We start from the raw sequence: 16,516 nt of genomic DNA, 5'->3' as shown, positions 1-16,516 counted from the left end.
TATGCCTATGAACCCTTCCTGACATGTGAAAGGTTGCCTCATCTGAAAATAAACATCTTTTCAGGAAGCTGGCATCCATATCAGTACACTGCAACATATCAGCAGCAAATTGTTGTTGGCATGGTTTGTTGTTTGGCGTCAGATGTTGCAGAATTTGCACTTTATAAGCACAAATTTGGAGATGCTGGTAAAGTACACGATGCAATGTTGATCGAGGTACGTCAAGTTGCGTAGATGCTTAGCGAATTCACTTATGTGGGACTCTGAAACGTTTGTCCAATGTCCTCCACTGTCTTTTCTGAAACTCCGTAACGTGCATGACCAGAATGTTTCAGAACACTTCCTGTTGCCAGAAACTACCTGTACCATTCCTTAACTGTTTTCACATCAGGTAGATCACATTCATACACACGGCAATAATTTATTTGCACAGTAATCGGCGATTTTGTTTCTGCAAACCACACCACTGCTTGCATGTGCTGCTGTGGAGTCGCTATTTTCACTTCATGCGACCATGCTCCACTCTGGCGCCCACACTTGGCACTCCTGACATGGGAATATAAATTCATAGAGATGCTCTACAATGAGGTGCATTTTTCATTGTCATATCTACTATGGTTTTTCTCTTCTGGGTCCTTGAAATCAGTGAGGTTTGAGTGAGACCCCTGTATTTTTAAAATTTATTTATTTATTTATTTTACTTTTTTGATTTCAATACTGTTCAAATGTGAATCAGGAAGAGCAATGTAAAATGTTTGGGGGAACATTTGAGATGCTCTAAAACTACTGTCTGTTAGAAATGCATGATAGTATTTAAGCATGTTTAATTACACAACCAAGAAAAGCCTGCATTGAGAAGTAAGCTGACTCTGTTTAGGGTACGCACTAGGGTTTTTTATTAGATAGGCAACACACTATGCAATCCAGGTAACTAGTGCTGTAGGAGGCCCCAAAGTATTAAAGTAAGACCTAAAGAACTGGCTCCACCCTCCCCCTCTTCCTCCCCCCTTCCCACACCATGCTGCAGGTGAGACAATTAGAATACTAGGGATCAAACACCAAAGCAATTACAATGAAGTCCTGGTGTTTGATGTAGTCCTACAAAGCAGCATAACTTACATAATACTGAGTATAGAAAGTTTGACAAAACTCAAAGCTGACAACAGTGAGATTTTTTTTGGATGAATCTGAATGCACATTGAAAGCATAGCCTAATGAGAAACATAGGTGGTGTATTTGTCTAAGTATTAGATTAGCACATAAGTTCATACAGTTTTTGTTTCATATGTTGGTATTCTGGTTGCTATGAGTTTATTGATTGTCTTTTATTTGTTTAGTTCCCTATTGGTATTTGAGTTTACATACTGTGATTTTGTCATTTAGTTACAGTGAGTGGCACTGTGGATGCTAGACAATGGAGTGCCAAGTGGAGAAATGGAAACATTTCTGACATATTGTTCTGTTTGAGTTAATTATAGGGGTGACAGCAGTGAAGGTAGACAGAAACATTTGCGCCATGTTTGGGGTAATGTCATTGGACAGAGCATCACAAGAAAATGGTTTTCTCATTTTAAGGAGTTTCATTTTGACATTAGTGACTCTACATTCAGGAAGACCTTCAAGGTTTGATGAAAATCGTTTAAACACATTAACCCACAATGATCCACATCAGTATAGTTGAGAATTGGCAAGTGTGATGAACTCTGATCATTCCACAATTGAGCGACATTTGCATGCAATGTGGGAGGTTTAAAAATCGGGTATAAGGGTACCACATGCTCTAAGAGCGGGGAGAAAAAAAAAATCAGGTTGCATTTATGCATCTCTGTTTGTTCGTCATCAATTGGCTTGTGAACAACACCAACTATTCCTATCCTGTATTGTTAATGGTGATGAGAAGTGGTGTTTTTATGCTAGCGTAAGGAAAATAAAGGAATGCTTGAGGCTGGACAAAGCAGCAATTCCCTGTGCAAAGGCTTGCACACATCCTCAAAATGCATCTGGTGGAAAGGCAATGGTGTGATGTACTACAAATTGCTTTCCAAAGGTGTAACCATCACTGCTGACATTTACTGTCAAGAATGTGATGTTTTGCAGACACAATCCAAGTGGAATGAACAGGAAGACTGCGTGAAGTGATGCTGCTCCACGATAACGCCTGCCCATATTCTGCTAGACTGACAAAAAACACTATACAGAAGTTGGTGTTGGGAAATGATTCCACACCCACCTCACTCACTTGCATAACCAGCCGGCTAGGCGCCCAGCGGACAGTGCGGCACTATGCTTTGTTATTTTTTTCAAACTGTTGCATCCTAGAGCCCCCAGTTCGCGATGTACGCTCCCCGGTTAATGGCTGACGCTACAGATCACACTTTATTAATAATTATAGTACAGGGTTACATCACCAGCTAGAGTTACATTTTCAGCTAGTACACCAAGTCCTTTCATCCATACATGTATTTTTTCATTTGCCAATCAGTAGGGCAATGTGTAAAGCCCTTTTTTAATGTGTGTGTGTGTGTGTGTGTGTGTGTGTGTGTGTGTGTGTGTGTGTGTGTGTTGGGGAGGGAGAAGAGTTGCATTTGTTTAGGTGTGACTTAATACTGAGAAGTGTCTTACAGCAATCATTATCTGGGTTAGTTGGAGAGTCACCTAAGCTAAAAAAACCTTGTGTGTTTCCCATATACAGTCAGCCACCTGGGTAGCAGCTTTTAATGTTTAGTGCATCATTGCCCTTCATTGGACCCTATAAATCTCAACCTTGTGGTGTAAATACTGATAACCACAGCCTAGCTCATCACAGAGCTTTTAAAGTCTGTTGTTAAAACTTAGAACCAGAGGGCCCCAATTAGTACTGGGGCTAATGCTGCAGACTCTTAGCTTTGTTGAAACTTTGTGTGGAAAGTTGATCTTATGTAGCCTTTCTACAAATTACAGAAATGATCCAAGTATGACCTCGAACCCTGGAGGTGACTTGTGAGGACCGCGGGTCCTCTGTAACCCGCTTGCTTCAGCGACACTATCCTGCACAGGGGTGGATCATTTTGTGTTACAGGGAACTGGGATATTGGGTTAACCACTTGCATAATGAGTATGGTATAAACCTCTCTAAAAGACCTCTCAATCAAAGGTGTTCTGCATGCCAATTAGATGTTTGGCTGCTGAGGCAGAACAGTTGTTAGTGGGCAACATCTGGTGAACCTGTCACACTTCATTTGTGTAAGGCAAGTGGGACTATGTCTTGGTGGACTGCTTGTGGGACTTCCATGAAGCCTAATCCACTCATTTCTGCTCCCAGTGGTTCGGGTGAACTGTTGAGCAGTATTAACACCAAATGCCCTGAGACTTCAGGTGGCTAGTCCACTTGAGTCATCTGTGAATTTAAGAGAAAGCAGTAATAGTAATGAAATACATCCTGTGGTAGATTATGTATTTATTATTGTTAAATGTGTTGAAGGTTCCTTTGAACAATTCACACATTTGTACGTGTGTTGAGTGACTCGCAGGACAACTTGAGTCTAGCAAGAGGCTGTACAGTGGTACTCCTGATCAAGTCACTGAGTGCTACCCAAATGAACAATGAACTTTTATCCTGAAATTCAGTCCATCAAAGTTGCCTGAGTATGCTGTGACACTCTTTTTCTGTCTTAGTTAGGTCTTATGCAGTTAATCCCATGCACTGCTTTGTGTCGATGCTTAGGTCACACCACAGTGTGTCATAACAGACAGGCAGTGTATAGAAGATACAGCTGTGTTGCCCACAAACCAGGTGTTCAATGCACTGCCCCACACATGTGTGTTGATTGCTCCCGAACCCATCCAGTTTAGAACAAGGAATGTCTCATCCCTGCAGAAGAGAAGAAAATACTGAAGATTTAAGTGTGAATTTGTTTTCCTCGGCATTGAAGCAGTCTGTAAGAAGACGAGGATGGGCACCAAGACTTTGACAGCTGAGCAGAACACTCAGTCTGCACCCATAACCACAGCAGCAAGCCTGCACTGCTGGTCCTACAACTAACCAACACAACCGCTGCAATACTGGTGCTTGCCAAAACTAATGTTGGAAAGGACAGCAGATCCTCATGGCACATGTTGAAAGAAACCCGGTGAAATGTTTGTTTAAATGGCTTTGCCATCATCCCAAAACCCAAACCTGGGTGGAAACTGACAGTCCAAAATGATCAGTCCCAAAGCTATCAGACTGTGTGACCATGGTTATGTCTGATGGATCTGTAGTGACTGAGGTTGAGTGGGGCCAGTATGGTGTAAAGGTGGTGGAGTGGCAGGTTGTGGAGGCGATGGTGCTGGATGAGGATTGCAAGGAAAACTTCACTGCAATGTAAACCATATTTTATTTAGTCTCAGGCTACAATGTTGAAGTGCTATGATGCTCTGGATATGCCCTCTGTAGGCATATGGTCTACCAGCAGTGTGATTGACATTAGAAGGTCACAGTTGCAGGATGGCGTTTGATGTCCACATCCTGCTTTGCCAACACCCCACTCAGCAGCGTGTTCCTGAGTGAGCACTATGTGGCCCTGAGTGAGCAGTGCCAGCATCGCAAACTTCCACTGAACTCTCGTAGGATTCGACCCTTGCTGGGTTAGAAGCTCACCCTTGAGTGGATGGATGACAGCACTATAACCCTGGCTGCGAGCCACTGCCCTCCGAGCCAGGAGTTCAGTTTCTACCGTGGAGCCCGGAGGTGGTACATTTATTATGTTGATTTAAATCCACAGGCATGGACTTATAACTGTGAGCTAGTTTGGTAGAGATGGCTGCCCAGACCGGCATTGGGTGCTGTCTGACCCATAATTTGATGGAGACTTGCATGAACTCGACATTGCAGGTGCTGCCAGAATGTGCGCAACTGTGCTAGAATCAGAGGGTATTTATAGTGATTAATAACACACTTGTTGGGCTGATACATTGATTTCAGATGCATACAGATCAATGCCTGTGTGTCTCAGTGGTGTGGAAATACTCTGCAGGCCAGAATATAGTTGCGTGGTCTTTCTGCAGTGTTATGACAATTGTGCAGCTCAGCCTGTGCACCCTGTAGTGCACAAACAGGCTCATTTGTGAAATTACATATCAGTCCCTCCTTGCCTGCCTGCTTGCCTCATATATGGGTGCAATGGATCTGCTTCCATTCTTGTGATAACCAAAATTAATGACGGCATAAGATACCTCCCCTCTTTGGGAAGACCCGAACTCTGGGTCTAAATCCGTGACCAGTCTTGAACAGAAGACTTAACATACATGCAGTGATTGGTGGAAATGAGTATAAAAGCAGGTCTCGTACAAAAGTGATGATACAATGTCTGAAGCCTACCATATCGTATTTATCATGAAAGTAGAAGGTACATATAAGATGCAAACAGTCATAAAGAAATAACATGGTTTCTTTCATAACACAAGTAACAAAGTAAGGTATCTGCATTTCCTGGGTGGAAATGGGTATAGAGGCACCCATTGTCCTTTTGTATTATTGAATTTTTAGTACGTTGTCCAACCTCCATTCTTCTCAATTACCCCAAAAATTCTCTTAGGCATTCATTCTCTTTGGGCTTCTAGTTCTTGCAGTGAAATTGTCACCTGCTCTTCTTGTCTCACTCTTTTCAGCTCACATATGGCCTGAAGCTGCCTTCCATTCTGATAAACGTGCCTTGCAAGTATTTTCCAAAGGTTTTCTATGGGATTCACTTTTGTTTGTAACGGAAACATGCACAGATGCATTTTCTTGTGAACATTGGACTTTCATCCCTTTGATCCCCACACATTCTAATCAATACTGTCTCTTGCATCTCAGTGTACATGTGAGAGTTTATTCTAGTGTTCAGCCAAGCAATGTGTGATTTAGCTTTAGCACAGAAGGCTGCCAAAATCATAACTCTTCCACCATCAAAATTTCTGCTCATTCTTACCTGCTGCTCTGTTCTCAGATCATGTCAGTATACTGAAATCCATTTGGCCCATTTAAATTAAACTTCTTCTAAACACAGAAGACTACTTTATCCCATTCTGAAGTCCAAGACATATGTTCTTCAGCAAACTCCAGCCTGTTTATGTTTGGGTGTTAGAGCAGCTTTCTGCAGTCTCATATCTTTAATTCTACATTTTTTCCTGCCCCAAAATTTGTCATACATGTCTGACAGTTACTGGCAACTGCAAATCGACAACAAATTGAGAAGAATAGTGGTTTCTGGCCCTTTCTTTAGCAAAAGTAGTTGTTTCAATAAGTTCAGATAATTTTATATGTTGCCCATATCTGCCAGCCCTGTAAAATCCTGCTCTTTTTTTTTTTTTTTTTTTACGCAATGGCACTTTGCTTTTGGAGACTACTTCTGATTCTCACAACAACAACTGTTTGCTGCTTCACTCTCCATGGCTATCCTGTTTGTGTTGAGGCCCATAGAACTCTGAATTATTCCCATGGTGTTGTTTACACTAAGCTGCTCAATGTTCTGACCGAGGTAGAAATCCAGATGTACCTCTCTACTCAGGGTGTCATTGTCATCCCTTGGGTGATGAAAAAGATAGATTCATTATTAGGACTGATTGATGTGGCTTCCTCATCTTTGTCAGCTGAAGCAGAAGTGCTGGCAGCACTTCAATGCCCTCCGCTGCCTGAGCAACACCAACTGGGGTCCAGATCGCTCTACGCTGCTGCAGCTCTTCAGAGCCCTTGTTCAATCCCGCCTTGACTAGGGGAGTCTGGTTTATGGTTCGTCAGTGCCCTCAGCGTAGAATTTACTCGACCAAGTGCACCACTGTTGCATTTGACTGGAAACTGGAGCTTTTAGGATCAGTCTGGTGATCAGTGTCCTGGTGGAGGCCTGAGTCCCTCCATTGAAGGTTAGGCATGCACAGCTGCTCGCCAGTCACGTCGCGCACATTCGTAGTTTTCCTGAGCGTTCAAATTACCGTCTCCTTTTCCCATCCATGGCAGTTCATCTCCCACATTGGAGTCCGAGATCAGGGCTTACGATTGCGGTTCACGTCCCATCTCTTCTGTCTGAAGTGGAGTCCTTGCCTTTACCACCTTTACTGGAGGTCCATTCATGTGCACATCCACGGTGTACACCTTGGCCGAAGCTTTGTCTGGACCTTTCACATGGTCCTAAGGACTCAGTTAACGCCGCGGCTCTCTGCTGTTAACTCCTCTCGATTCTTGACATGTATGAGGACCATGAAGTGGTTTACACTGACTGCTCGATGGCTGATGGTCACATTGGCTTTGCATATGTTCATGGAGGACATTTTGAACAGCACTCCTTGCCAGATGGCTGCAGTATTTTCACTGCCGAGCTGGCAGCCATTTCTCATGCTCTTGAGTGCATCCGCTCATGCCCTGGCGAGTCGTTTCTTCTCTGTACTGACTCCTTGAGCATACTACAAGTTGTCGACCAGTGCTACCCCTGCCATCCTTTGGTAGCGACCATCCAGGAGTCCATCTATGGCCTGGAATGGTCTAGTCATTCTGTGGTGTTTGTGTGGACCCCCAGGCCGCATTGGAATCCCAGGAAATGAACTTGCTGACAGACTGGCCAAACGGGCTACGCGGAAACCATTTCTGTGGAGATCGGCATCCCTGTAACTGACCTGTGATCATTATTGTGCCACTAGGTTTTTCAGCTTTGGGAGACGAAATGGCATAATCTGAGTACGCACAACACTCTGTGTACCATTAAGGAGACTATGAATGTGTGGAAGACCTCCATACAGGCCTCTTGCAGGGACTCTGTGGTTCTTTGCCGGCTCCGCATTGGCCATACGTGGCTAACACATGGCTACCTTCTCCGTTGTGAGGACCCACCTCAGCGGCACTGTGGCTCCCATATGACTGTCATTCACATCTTGCTGCACTGCCCACTTTTAGCTGCTCTGCGGTGGGCTTTTAATCTTCCCAGCGCCCTCCTTTCAGTGTTGGGCGACATCGCCTCAACAGCTTAGTTTTACATTTTATTCGCGAGGTTTTTTTTATCATACCATCTAAGGGCGGGTCTTTAGCCTTCTCTCAGAGGCTACCACCTTCCCTCCAATTTAACTCTGTCACGCTTTCTTTGCATTTGTTTGTCTTGGTGGTCATCTATTCTCTACATGTGTTCATCTTGCCTTGTCTCTTTGGGGTGGACATTTTAAAGTGTTGCAGAGTGGCTGGCTCATCCCAGCCCAGACCATCTGCTCTATGATTTTAATACCTTCTACATTTCCTTGTGAAGTGTGTTTTCCCGGTTTTTTTTGTTCGTTCCATTCATTTTTTTAGATGTGGTTCCTCATTCCTTTTTGCCCTTCTACTTTCTCAAACATACTTTGGGTTTAAACATACTTTGGGTTTAAACATACGTTGGGTTTTTTGCATCTTGAGCCTAGCTTGCGTCAGGAAAAAAGAGACTGATGACACTATAGTTTGGTCCCTTTATACCCCAAACCAACCACAAAATCTAATAGACTGCTCACTCACCCCACTGTTTGACGGAACCGTGTGCTGTGGTTGCAAAGCTGTGGTTGTAAAGCTGTACTGTGTGGTGGTGGACTGCGCTGGCACCACTGCCAGCCGTGTCCACTGATACCAAAATACTTCTGACACCACTCTATAGTGACCCTGGATGAGTGAGGCTGACTTGGTGTGTAGGTGATGGAATGAAATGTGGTGGAGGGAGTGATGTTGGCCAGGGGTAATGAGGAAAACTCGGCTGCAAGATATAACATCTTTTATTTAGTCTCGAGCTACAATGTTGGAGCGTTGTAACACTCTGGACACGCACTCTGCAGGTGTGTGGTCTACTGGTGGCAATGTTGTTGGAAGGACTGTGGCAGCAGTATAACCGTTTGACATCCCCATCCTTCTTTGCTGGCACTGTTCACGCTACTCAGCAGGGTGTGCCTGAGTTAGCACTATGTGGCTCTGAGTGAGCAGTGCCAGTGATATGATTGTCCACTGAACTATCTAAGGTGTCCATCACTACTGAGTTACAAGCTCACCCTGGTGTGGAAGAATGGTGGCAGTACCACCCTGGTTTTAAACCACTGCCCTCTGAGGTAGGAGTTCGGCTGTTACCATGGAGCTTGGGGACGGCTCTTTGGTTGTGTCATTCTAAGTCTACAGGTAGAGTCTCAGAACCATGAACTGGTCAGGTGGTGAGGTCTGTGCAGGCCGTCATTGGCTGCTGGCCGAGCCCGATGTTGCACAGGGTCCTGGCAGACTGTGAATAACTGTGCTAAACTCGGAGGATATTTATAGTGGTCAATAGCACACTTTTTGTGCTTAGATGCCAGATGAAGAGGCTGCCTGTTATCTGTTTACTCACTTCACCAACACCTTCCCATCTTGTGGTTATTTTAACACACAAAAAGCGCATGGGCCTATTCAACCACCTTTCCCAAGGGTTGAGTGGTTGAGAGCCCTCTCAAATTCTCATGTGTGAGTTTGTTGAACATGGGGTGGAGCATGCACGTCTGCTCTGCAACGGGGTCATTCACTGCTATCAATGTCTCGGTATCGTCTCCAGTTCTTGCACAGACTGCTCGAAGGGAAGTGATCGATAGCTTAAGTGATCATTTTCCTATCTGGGTTCACCTGCCACTCGGAATGGTGCCCAAAAGAAATTTGTCACAATGAGTGCTCATTATTGCAGACTCGACATTTTACAGCCAACTTGCTATTTTTGAACACCATGATAATATTCAGGAATGGGTGGATCTTATTATCAAAGTGATCCACCGTGCCATGGAAGCATCCATTCCACAATCTTTAGACCAGCTGAAAAGGCACCCTGTTCCTTGGTGGAATGACGAATGCTGTCCTGTAATCATGACAAGGTGGGCTTGGCTCTGCAAAGGTTCAAGTGCCGGCCAGCGACAGGGAACCTCACAATCTTTAATCTTTTTGCGACTAGGGCAAAATGTTGCTGAATTATTAGAGAAACCATGTAGAGATTGGGGCAACAGTTCCTGACCACCATAAATCACTCCACAAAGTGGAGAGTCATTTGGGAAATCATCGGGGGAGATTTTGAGGAAAGAAGGAAGGCACCCCGTGGAAGTCTCTAGACCAACACGTGATGTTTCTCTGACTATGGTGGCATATATTGCCACAGTTACCATCACTGCCAGCTAGAATTCATCTTCCCAGCATTACAGAGAACATGCTGAGATGGCTGTTCAGGACTTCGGTTCCATCACTGCTGAAGAATAAAACTGCTGCTTCTCCGTGTGGGAGCTGGATCTGCATTATCTTTGCCATTGTTGTTAATAGTATCACATTGTTAGTTAAATGTCATGTCCAGTGTTCTTTGTTTGTTAATGACTTCTTTTATTTTGTTTCTCCTCACATCTTGCACAGTAACTCATGAGTTGCAACTACTCTACTGTGTCCCAAGGCTACCACCCTGTGAGACAGCCACAAACCATACAGTTGTGCTGTGGTCACAGAAGCTCCTGCCCACTAGTGACGCTACTTTTGGAGACAGCAATGAAACAGTACGACAACCACACAAACATGCCAGGTTTTTTTCAGCTGAATATCCAGCAGCCTTCACTTCGATTTCCTGCTGCTAATAAGGCGAGTACACCGTTCGCTTGTTACACATTTTTACGAGCATCAAACTGGTACAACTTATTTTCAGTTATCTGGGTAGTTACTATTTTATTTTTGTAATTTCTTGCGTGTTTGAGTGCCTACTAGACACAACCTTTTATTTTAATAACAGTGTAGTGTACAGTATCGCCGTTGCTACTGACCCTCGTATCGTACAGGCTTTTGTTTGTTTGGTTAGAACAGCTCAGTGTCGGTTAGACCGTCAGTGAGAGAGCACTTCGATTTCTTGCTGCTAATAAGGCGAGTACACCGTTCGCTTGTTACACATTTTTACGAGCTTCAAACAGGTACAACTTATTTTCAGTTATCTGGGTAGTTACTATTTTATTTTTGTAATTTCTTGTGTGTTTGAGTGCCTACTAGACACAACCGTTTATTTTAATAACAGTGTAGTGTACAGTATCGCCGTTGCTATCGACCCTCGTATCGTACAGGCTTTTGTTTGTTTGGTTAGAACAGCTCAGTGTCGGTTAGACCGTCAGTGAGAGAGCACTTCGATTTCCTGCTGCTAATAAGGCGAGTACACCGTTCGCTTGTAGGGTAAACATAGTCATGTGTAGGGACTGTGGTTGTTGTGAGCGGACGCAAGGAGAATTGGCTGCTCTTCGGGGGCAGGTGGAGGCTTTGTCTGTTAGGCTCATCGAGCTCGAGGCGCAGGCGTCGGCTCGTAGTGGCGGTGGGGCAACTGTGGTGAGACCTATGCCTACTTCGGTGGCCTTGGAATCGCATGGAACCCCTGATGTCGCTGCATCTTCCGGCAGTGAGCATCTTACCGGTCAGCCATCACTCCAGGGTGAATGGCGGACAGTGGTGGGCTCGCGCGTGCCTGGCCGAAAGGCGAAGGTGGGATCTGGCCGCGTGGCAGCTGCCTTACCCCTTTCCAACAGGTACGGGGTGCTTCCTAGTGGTGATGACATCGTTTCCGAGCCACCACAGGAAGCCTCGCCTGTTGGGCCAGTGGCCGATTCTCCGGCAAGGTCCCGACAGTCACAGAGGGCGGGCCTATTAGTTATAGGGAGCTCCAACGTTAGGCGGGTTATGGAGCCCCTTAGGAAAATAGCGGGTAGGTCGGGGAAGAATGCCAGTGTGCACTTGGTGTGCTTGCCGGGGGGTCTCGTCCGTAATGTGGAGGAGGCCCTTCCGGCAGCTATTGAACGCACTGGGTGTGACCGGCTGCAGATAGTAGCACATGTCGGAACGAATGACGCCTGCCGCTTGGGTTCTGAGGCCATCCTTGGTTCCTTCCGGCGGCTGGCTGATTTGGTGAAGACAACCAGCATCGCACGCGGAGTGCAAGCTGAGCTTAATATCTGCAGCATAGTGCCCAGAGTCGATCGCGGTCCTCTGGTTTGGAGCCGTGTGGAGGGTCTAAACCAGAGGCTCAGACGACTCTGCGACTATAATGGTTGCAAATTCATCGACCTCCGTTATTGGGTGGAGAACTGTAGGGACCCCCTAGACAGGTCAGGCGTGCACTACACACCGGAAGCAGCTACTAGGGTAGCAGAGTACGTGTGGCATGCACACGGGGGTTTTTTAGGTTAGAGGGACCCCCCCCTTGGGCGAAACGATAAAATACCTGACGGCTTACCAGAGAGGACATTATCATCGTTGATAAAGAACGTCCGTCCTCAGAGACCAAAAACAGGAAAAGTCAACGTAATATTGGTAAACTGCAGGAGTATCCAGGGCAAGGTTCCTGAATTAGTATCTCTTATTGAAGGAAATAGTGCGCATATAGTATTAGGAACGGAAAGTTGGTTAAAACCGGAAGTGAACAGTAACGAAATCCTAGACACAGAATGGAATATATACCGCAAGGATAGGATAAACGCCAATGGTGGAGGAGTATTTATAGCAGTAAAGAATTCAATAATATCCAGTGAAGTTATTAGCGAATGCGAATGTGAAATAATCTGGGTTAAGTTAAGTATCAAAGGTGGGTCAGATATGATAGTCGGATGCTTCTATAGACCACCTGCATCAGCAACCGTAGTAGTTGAGCGCCTCAGAGAGAACCTGCAGAACGTCGTGAAGAAGTTTCGTGATCATACTATTGTAATAGGGGGAGACTTCAATCTACCAGGTATAGAATGGGATAGTCACACAATCAGAACTGGAGCCAGGGACAGAGACTCTTGTGACATTATCCTGACTGCCTTGTCCGAGAATTACTTCGAGCAGATAGTTAGAGAACCAACTCGTGAAGCTAACGTTTTAGACCTCATAGCAACAAATAGACCGGAACTTTTCGACTCCGTGAATGTAGAAGAGGGTATCAGTGATCATAAGTCAGTGGTTGCATCAATGACTACAAGTGTAATAAGAAATGCCAAGAAAGGAAGGAAAATATATTTGCTTAACAAGAGTGATAGGGCACAAATCGCAGAATATCTGAGTGACCACCATCAAACGTTCATTTCTGAGGAAGAGGATGTGGAACAAAAATGGAAAAAATTCAGAAACATCGTCCAGTACGCCTTAGATAAGTTCGTACTGACTAAGGTCCAAAGCGAGGGGAAAGATCCACCGTGGTATAACAATCATGTACGAAAGGTACTACGGAAACAAAGAAAGCTTCATCATAGGTTTAAGAGTAGTCGAATCATAGCTGATAAGGAAAAGCTGAACGAAGCGAAAAAGAGCGTAAAGAGAGCAATGAGAGAAGCATTCAACGAATTCGAACATAAAACATTGGCAAACAATCTAAACAAGAACCCTAAAAAGTTTTGGTCATATGTAAAATCGGTAAGCGGATCTAAATCCCCTATTCAGTCACTCGTTGACCACGATGGCACCGAAACAGAGGACGACCGAAGAAAGGCAGAAATACTGAATTCAGTGTTCCGAAACTGTTTCACTGCGGAAAATCGTAACACGGTCCCTGACTTCAGCCGTCGCACGGACGCCAAAATGGAAAACATTGAAATAAACGATATCGGAATTGAAAAACAACTGCTATCACTTAGTAGCGGAAAAGCATCCGGACCAGACGAGATACCCTTAAGATTCTACAGTGATTATGCTAAAGAACTTGCCCCCTTTCTATCAGCAATTTATCGTAGATCGCTGGAAGAACGTAAAGTACCTAGCGACTGGAAGAAAGCGCAGGTCGTTCCCATTTTCAAGAAGGGTCATAAATCAGATGCGAATAATTATAGGCCTATTTCGCTTACGTCAATCTGTTGTAGAATAATGGAACATGTTTTGTGTTCTCGTATTATGACGTTCTTAGATAATACAAATCTCCTTCATCATAACCAACATGGATTCCGCAAACAGAGATCATGTGAAACTCAGCTCGCCCTATTTGCCCAAGAAATTCACAGTGCCGTAGACACTGGCGAGCAGATTGATGCCGTATTCCTGGACTTCAGGAAGGCATTTGATACGGTTCCGCACTTACGTTTAGTGAAAAAAATACGAGCTTACGGAATATCGGACCAGGTTTGTGATTGGATTCAGGATTTCCTAGAAGAAAGAACACAACATGTCATTCTTAACGGTTCAAAATCTGCAGATGTAGAGGTAATTTCGGGAGTACCGCAAGGAAGCGTGATAGGACCTTTATTGTTTACAATATACATAAATGACTTAGTTGACAACATCAGTAGCTCCGTGAGGCTATTTGCAGATGACACGGTTGTCTACAAGAAAGTAGCAACATCAGAAGACTCGTACGTACTCCAGGAAGACCTGCAGAGGATTAATGCATGGTGCGACAGCTGGCAGCTTTCCCTAAACGTAGATAAATGTAATATAATGCGCATACATAGGGGCAGAAATCCATTCCAGTACGATTATGCCATAGGTGGTAAATCATTGGAAGCGGTAACGACCGTAAAATACTTAGGAGTTACTATCCGGAGCGATTTGAAGTGGAATGATCACATAAAACAAATAGTGGGAAAAGCAGGCGCCAGGTTGAGATTCATAGGAAGAATTCTAAGAAAATGTGACTCATCGACGAAAGAAGTAGCTTACAAAACGCTTGTTCGTCCGATTCTTGAGTATTGCTCATCAGTATGGGACCCTTACCAGGTTCGATTAATAGAAGAGATAGACATGATCCAGCGAAAAGCAGCGCGATTCGTCATGGGGACATTTAGTCAGCGCGAGAGCGTTACGGAGATGCTGAACAAGCTCCAGTGGCGGACACTTCAAGAAAGGCGTTACGCAATACGGAGAGGTTTATTATCGAAATTACGAGAGAGCACATTCCGGGAAGAGATGGGCAACATATTACTACCGCCCACATATATCTCGCGTAATGATCACAACGAAAAGATCCGAGAAATTAGAGCAAATACGGAGACTTACAAGCAGTCGTTCTTCCCACGCACAATTCGTGAATGGAACAGGGAAGGGGGGATCAGATAGTGGTACAATAAGTACCCTCCGCCACACACCGTAAGGTGGCTCACGGAGTATAGAAGTAGATGTAGATAGATATCACGTGGCGACAGCCTCGTGGACAGAGGTGTACGCATTACTACAAACAGTGCTGCCACCACAGCACTACCTCGCTTCTGTGAGTAAAGTGGTCTCAGAATGTCTAATGTTACCTAGTTCACGCTTGGAGCTAATGTTGACCACGTCTAGCAGCTCGTAAGTTGGAGTTCACATCATCGAGCATGAGGAGCATTTCACTGTAACGTCAAGCCTTGAGTACCCTACCATCCACCGCCACCCACAGCCTCATGAACTTCGCCCATCCTCGAACTCCCTATTGCTCACCACTAACCACGGCCCATGGACTTCGTTCAGCCTCAAGGACATCATCATTGTAAGAACATTCCAGTGCGATCATCAGTGACTGTCTTTTCAGCCTGAACCATGTAGTGCGACTTACATCCCAAGAAGCTGTGTTAGTGAATAGGGGTTTTAAATACTCAATTGAGAAGTCTGTGTATGCTCTTTTTAACTTTTCATGTTCTGTTTTGAACTTTCAGGAGTTGGGAGTAGAGGACACTGTTCTTAACTTTTAAGATGCTGTGAAATTACTGGGTCTCACATTTCTCTGCAAACTTATGTGGTTGCCACACCTTACGGACCCAAAAGGATGGTCACGGCAAGCATTCAGTATTTTAAAATGTCTTAGTCATAATTCATGGAGAGCAGACTGAATATATTTGTTCCTGATTTGCAGGGCTTTGTGATCTCGGCTTGATTATGCGTGCTTATGGGTTTACCTGACCCTTTTATTGAAAAATGTTGGATGTGGTGCATCAAGAAGGAATTCAATCAGTCCCTGAAGCCTTTTGAACCAGTTCCATCCAAAGTCTTTGTGCTGAGGCTAATGAGCCACCTCTTCACACCAGTCGATGTTTCCTTATGGTGCAACAGGGCTTATGAAACACTATCCGTGCCTTAAACTCCTGCGTACCACATTTTTGCTTAGTCACCATGGAAAGGCTCTTTCACACTCAACACCAACTGACTAAGACCTGTGGGATTCGTGTGAATGACTGTGACTGCTTTTTAACAGTTTACACCAAGGTTGGAGCAGACCTCTACTTTGACTCCTGCAGATGCTCTGTATTATTTTAGACTTGATGAATTTTAAGAAATATTGTGATCTAAATTTTACATTTATGTCTCAGTTTTTTTTTTAACATTTTAGACTCACATCGCAGGTTTAAAGTTGTGTACACTGATGGCTCCAAACAAGGGGACTCTCTTGGCTACTAAATAATATTCCCTGACTGTGTCTTCAGAATTTGTGTTCCCCATGTCTATACTGCATTTTCTGCAGAGCCCCACATAATCCTGAAGGCACTGAGGCAAATGAGGCATCTTCAGGACAAACAGTTTCTCACTTTCTCCAGTTCCCTCTTAGCACTCTAAAATTGTTGCAGCACATGTACCCACAATAGAAAATGGTCCAGTTAAAATACAATCAGATGTAGA

At 44.6% G+C, this 16,516-nt stretch overlaps 1 protein-coding gene across 1 annotated transcript in view; it reads left to right on the top strand.

Moving 5' to 3' along the window:
• The window catches only part of LOC124803348 (DNA polymerase theta), a 347,939-nt gene that overhangs the window by 34,539 nt on the left and 296,884 nt on the right, over positions 1 to 16,516 (top strand). The gene's annotated exons all lie outside the window — the stretch shown is intronic.

The sequence above is a fragment of the Schistocerca piceifrons genome, chromosome 1 (assembly GCF_021461385.2).
Source record: "Schistocerca piceifrons isolate TAMUIC-IGC-003096 chromosome 1, iqSchPice1.1, whole genome shotgun sequence".
Lineage (NCBI taxonomy): Eukaryota > Metazoa > Arthropoda > Insecta > Orthoptera > Acrididae > Schistocerca > Schistocerca piceifrons.
This window is presented reverse-complemented; position numbering and strand designations above follow the sequence as displayed.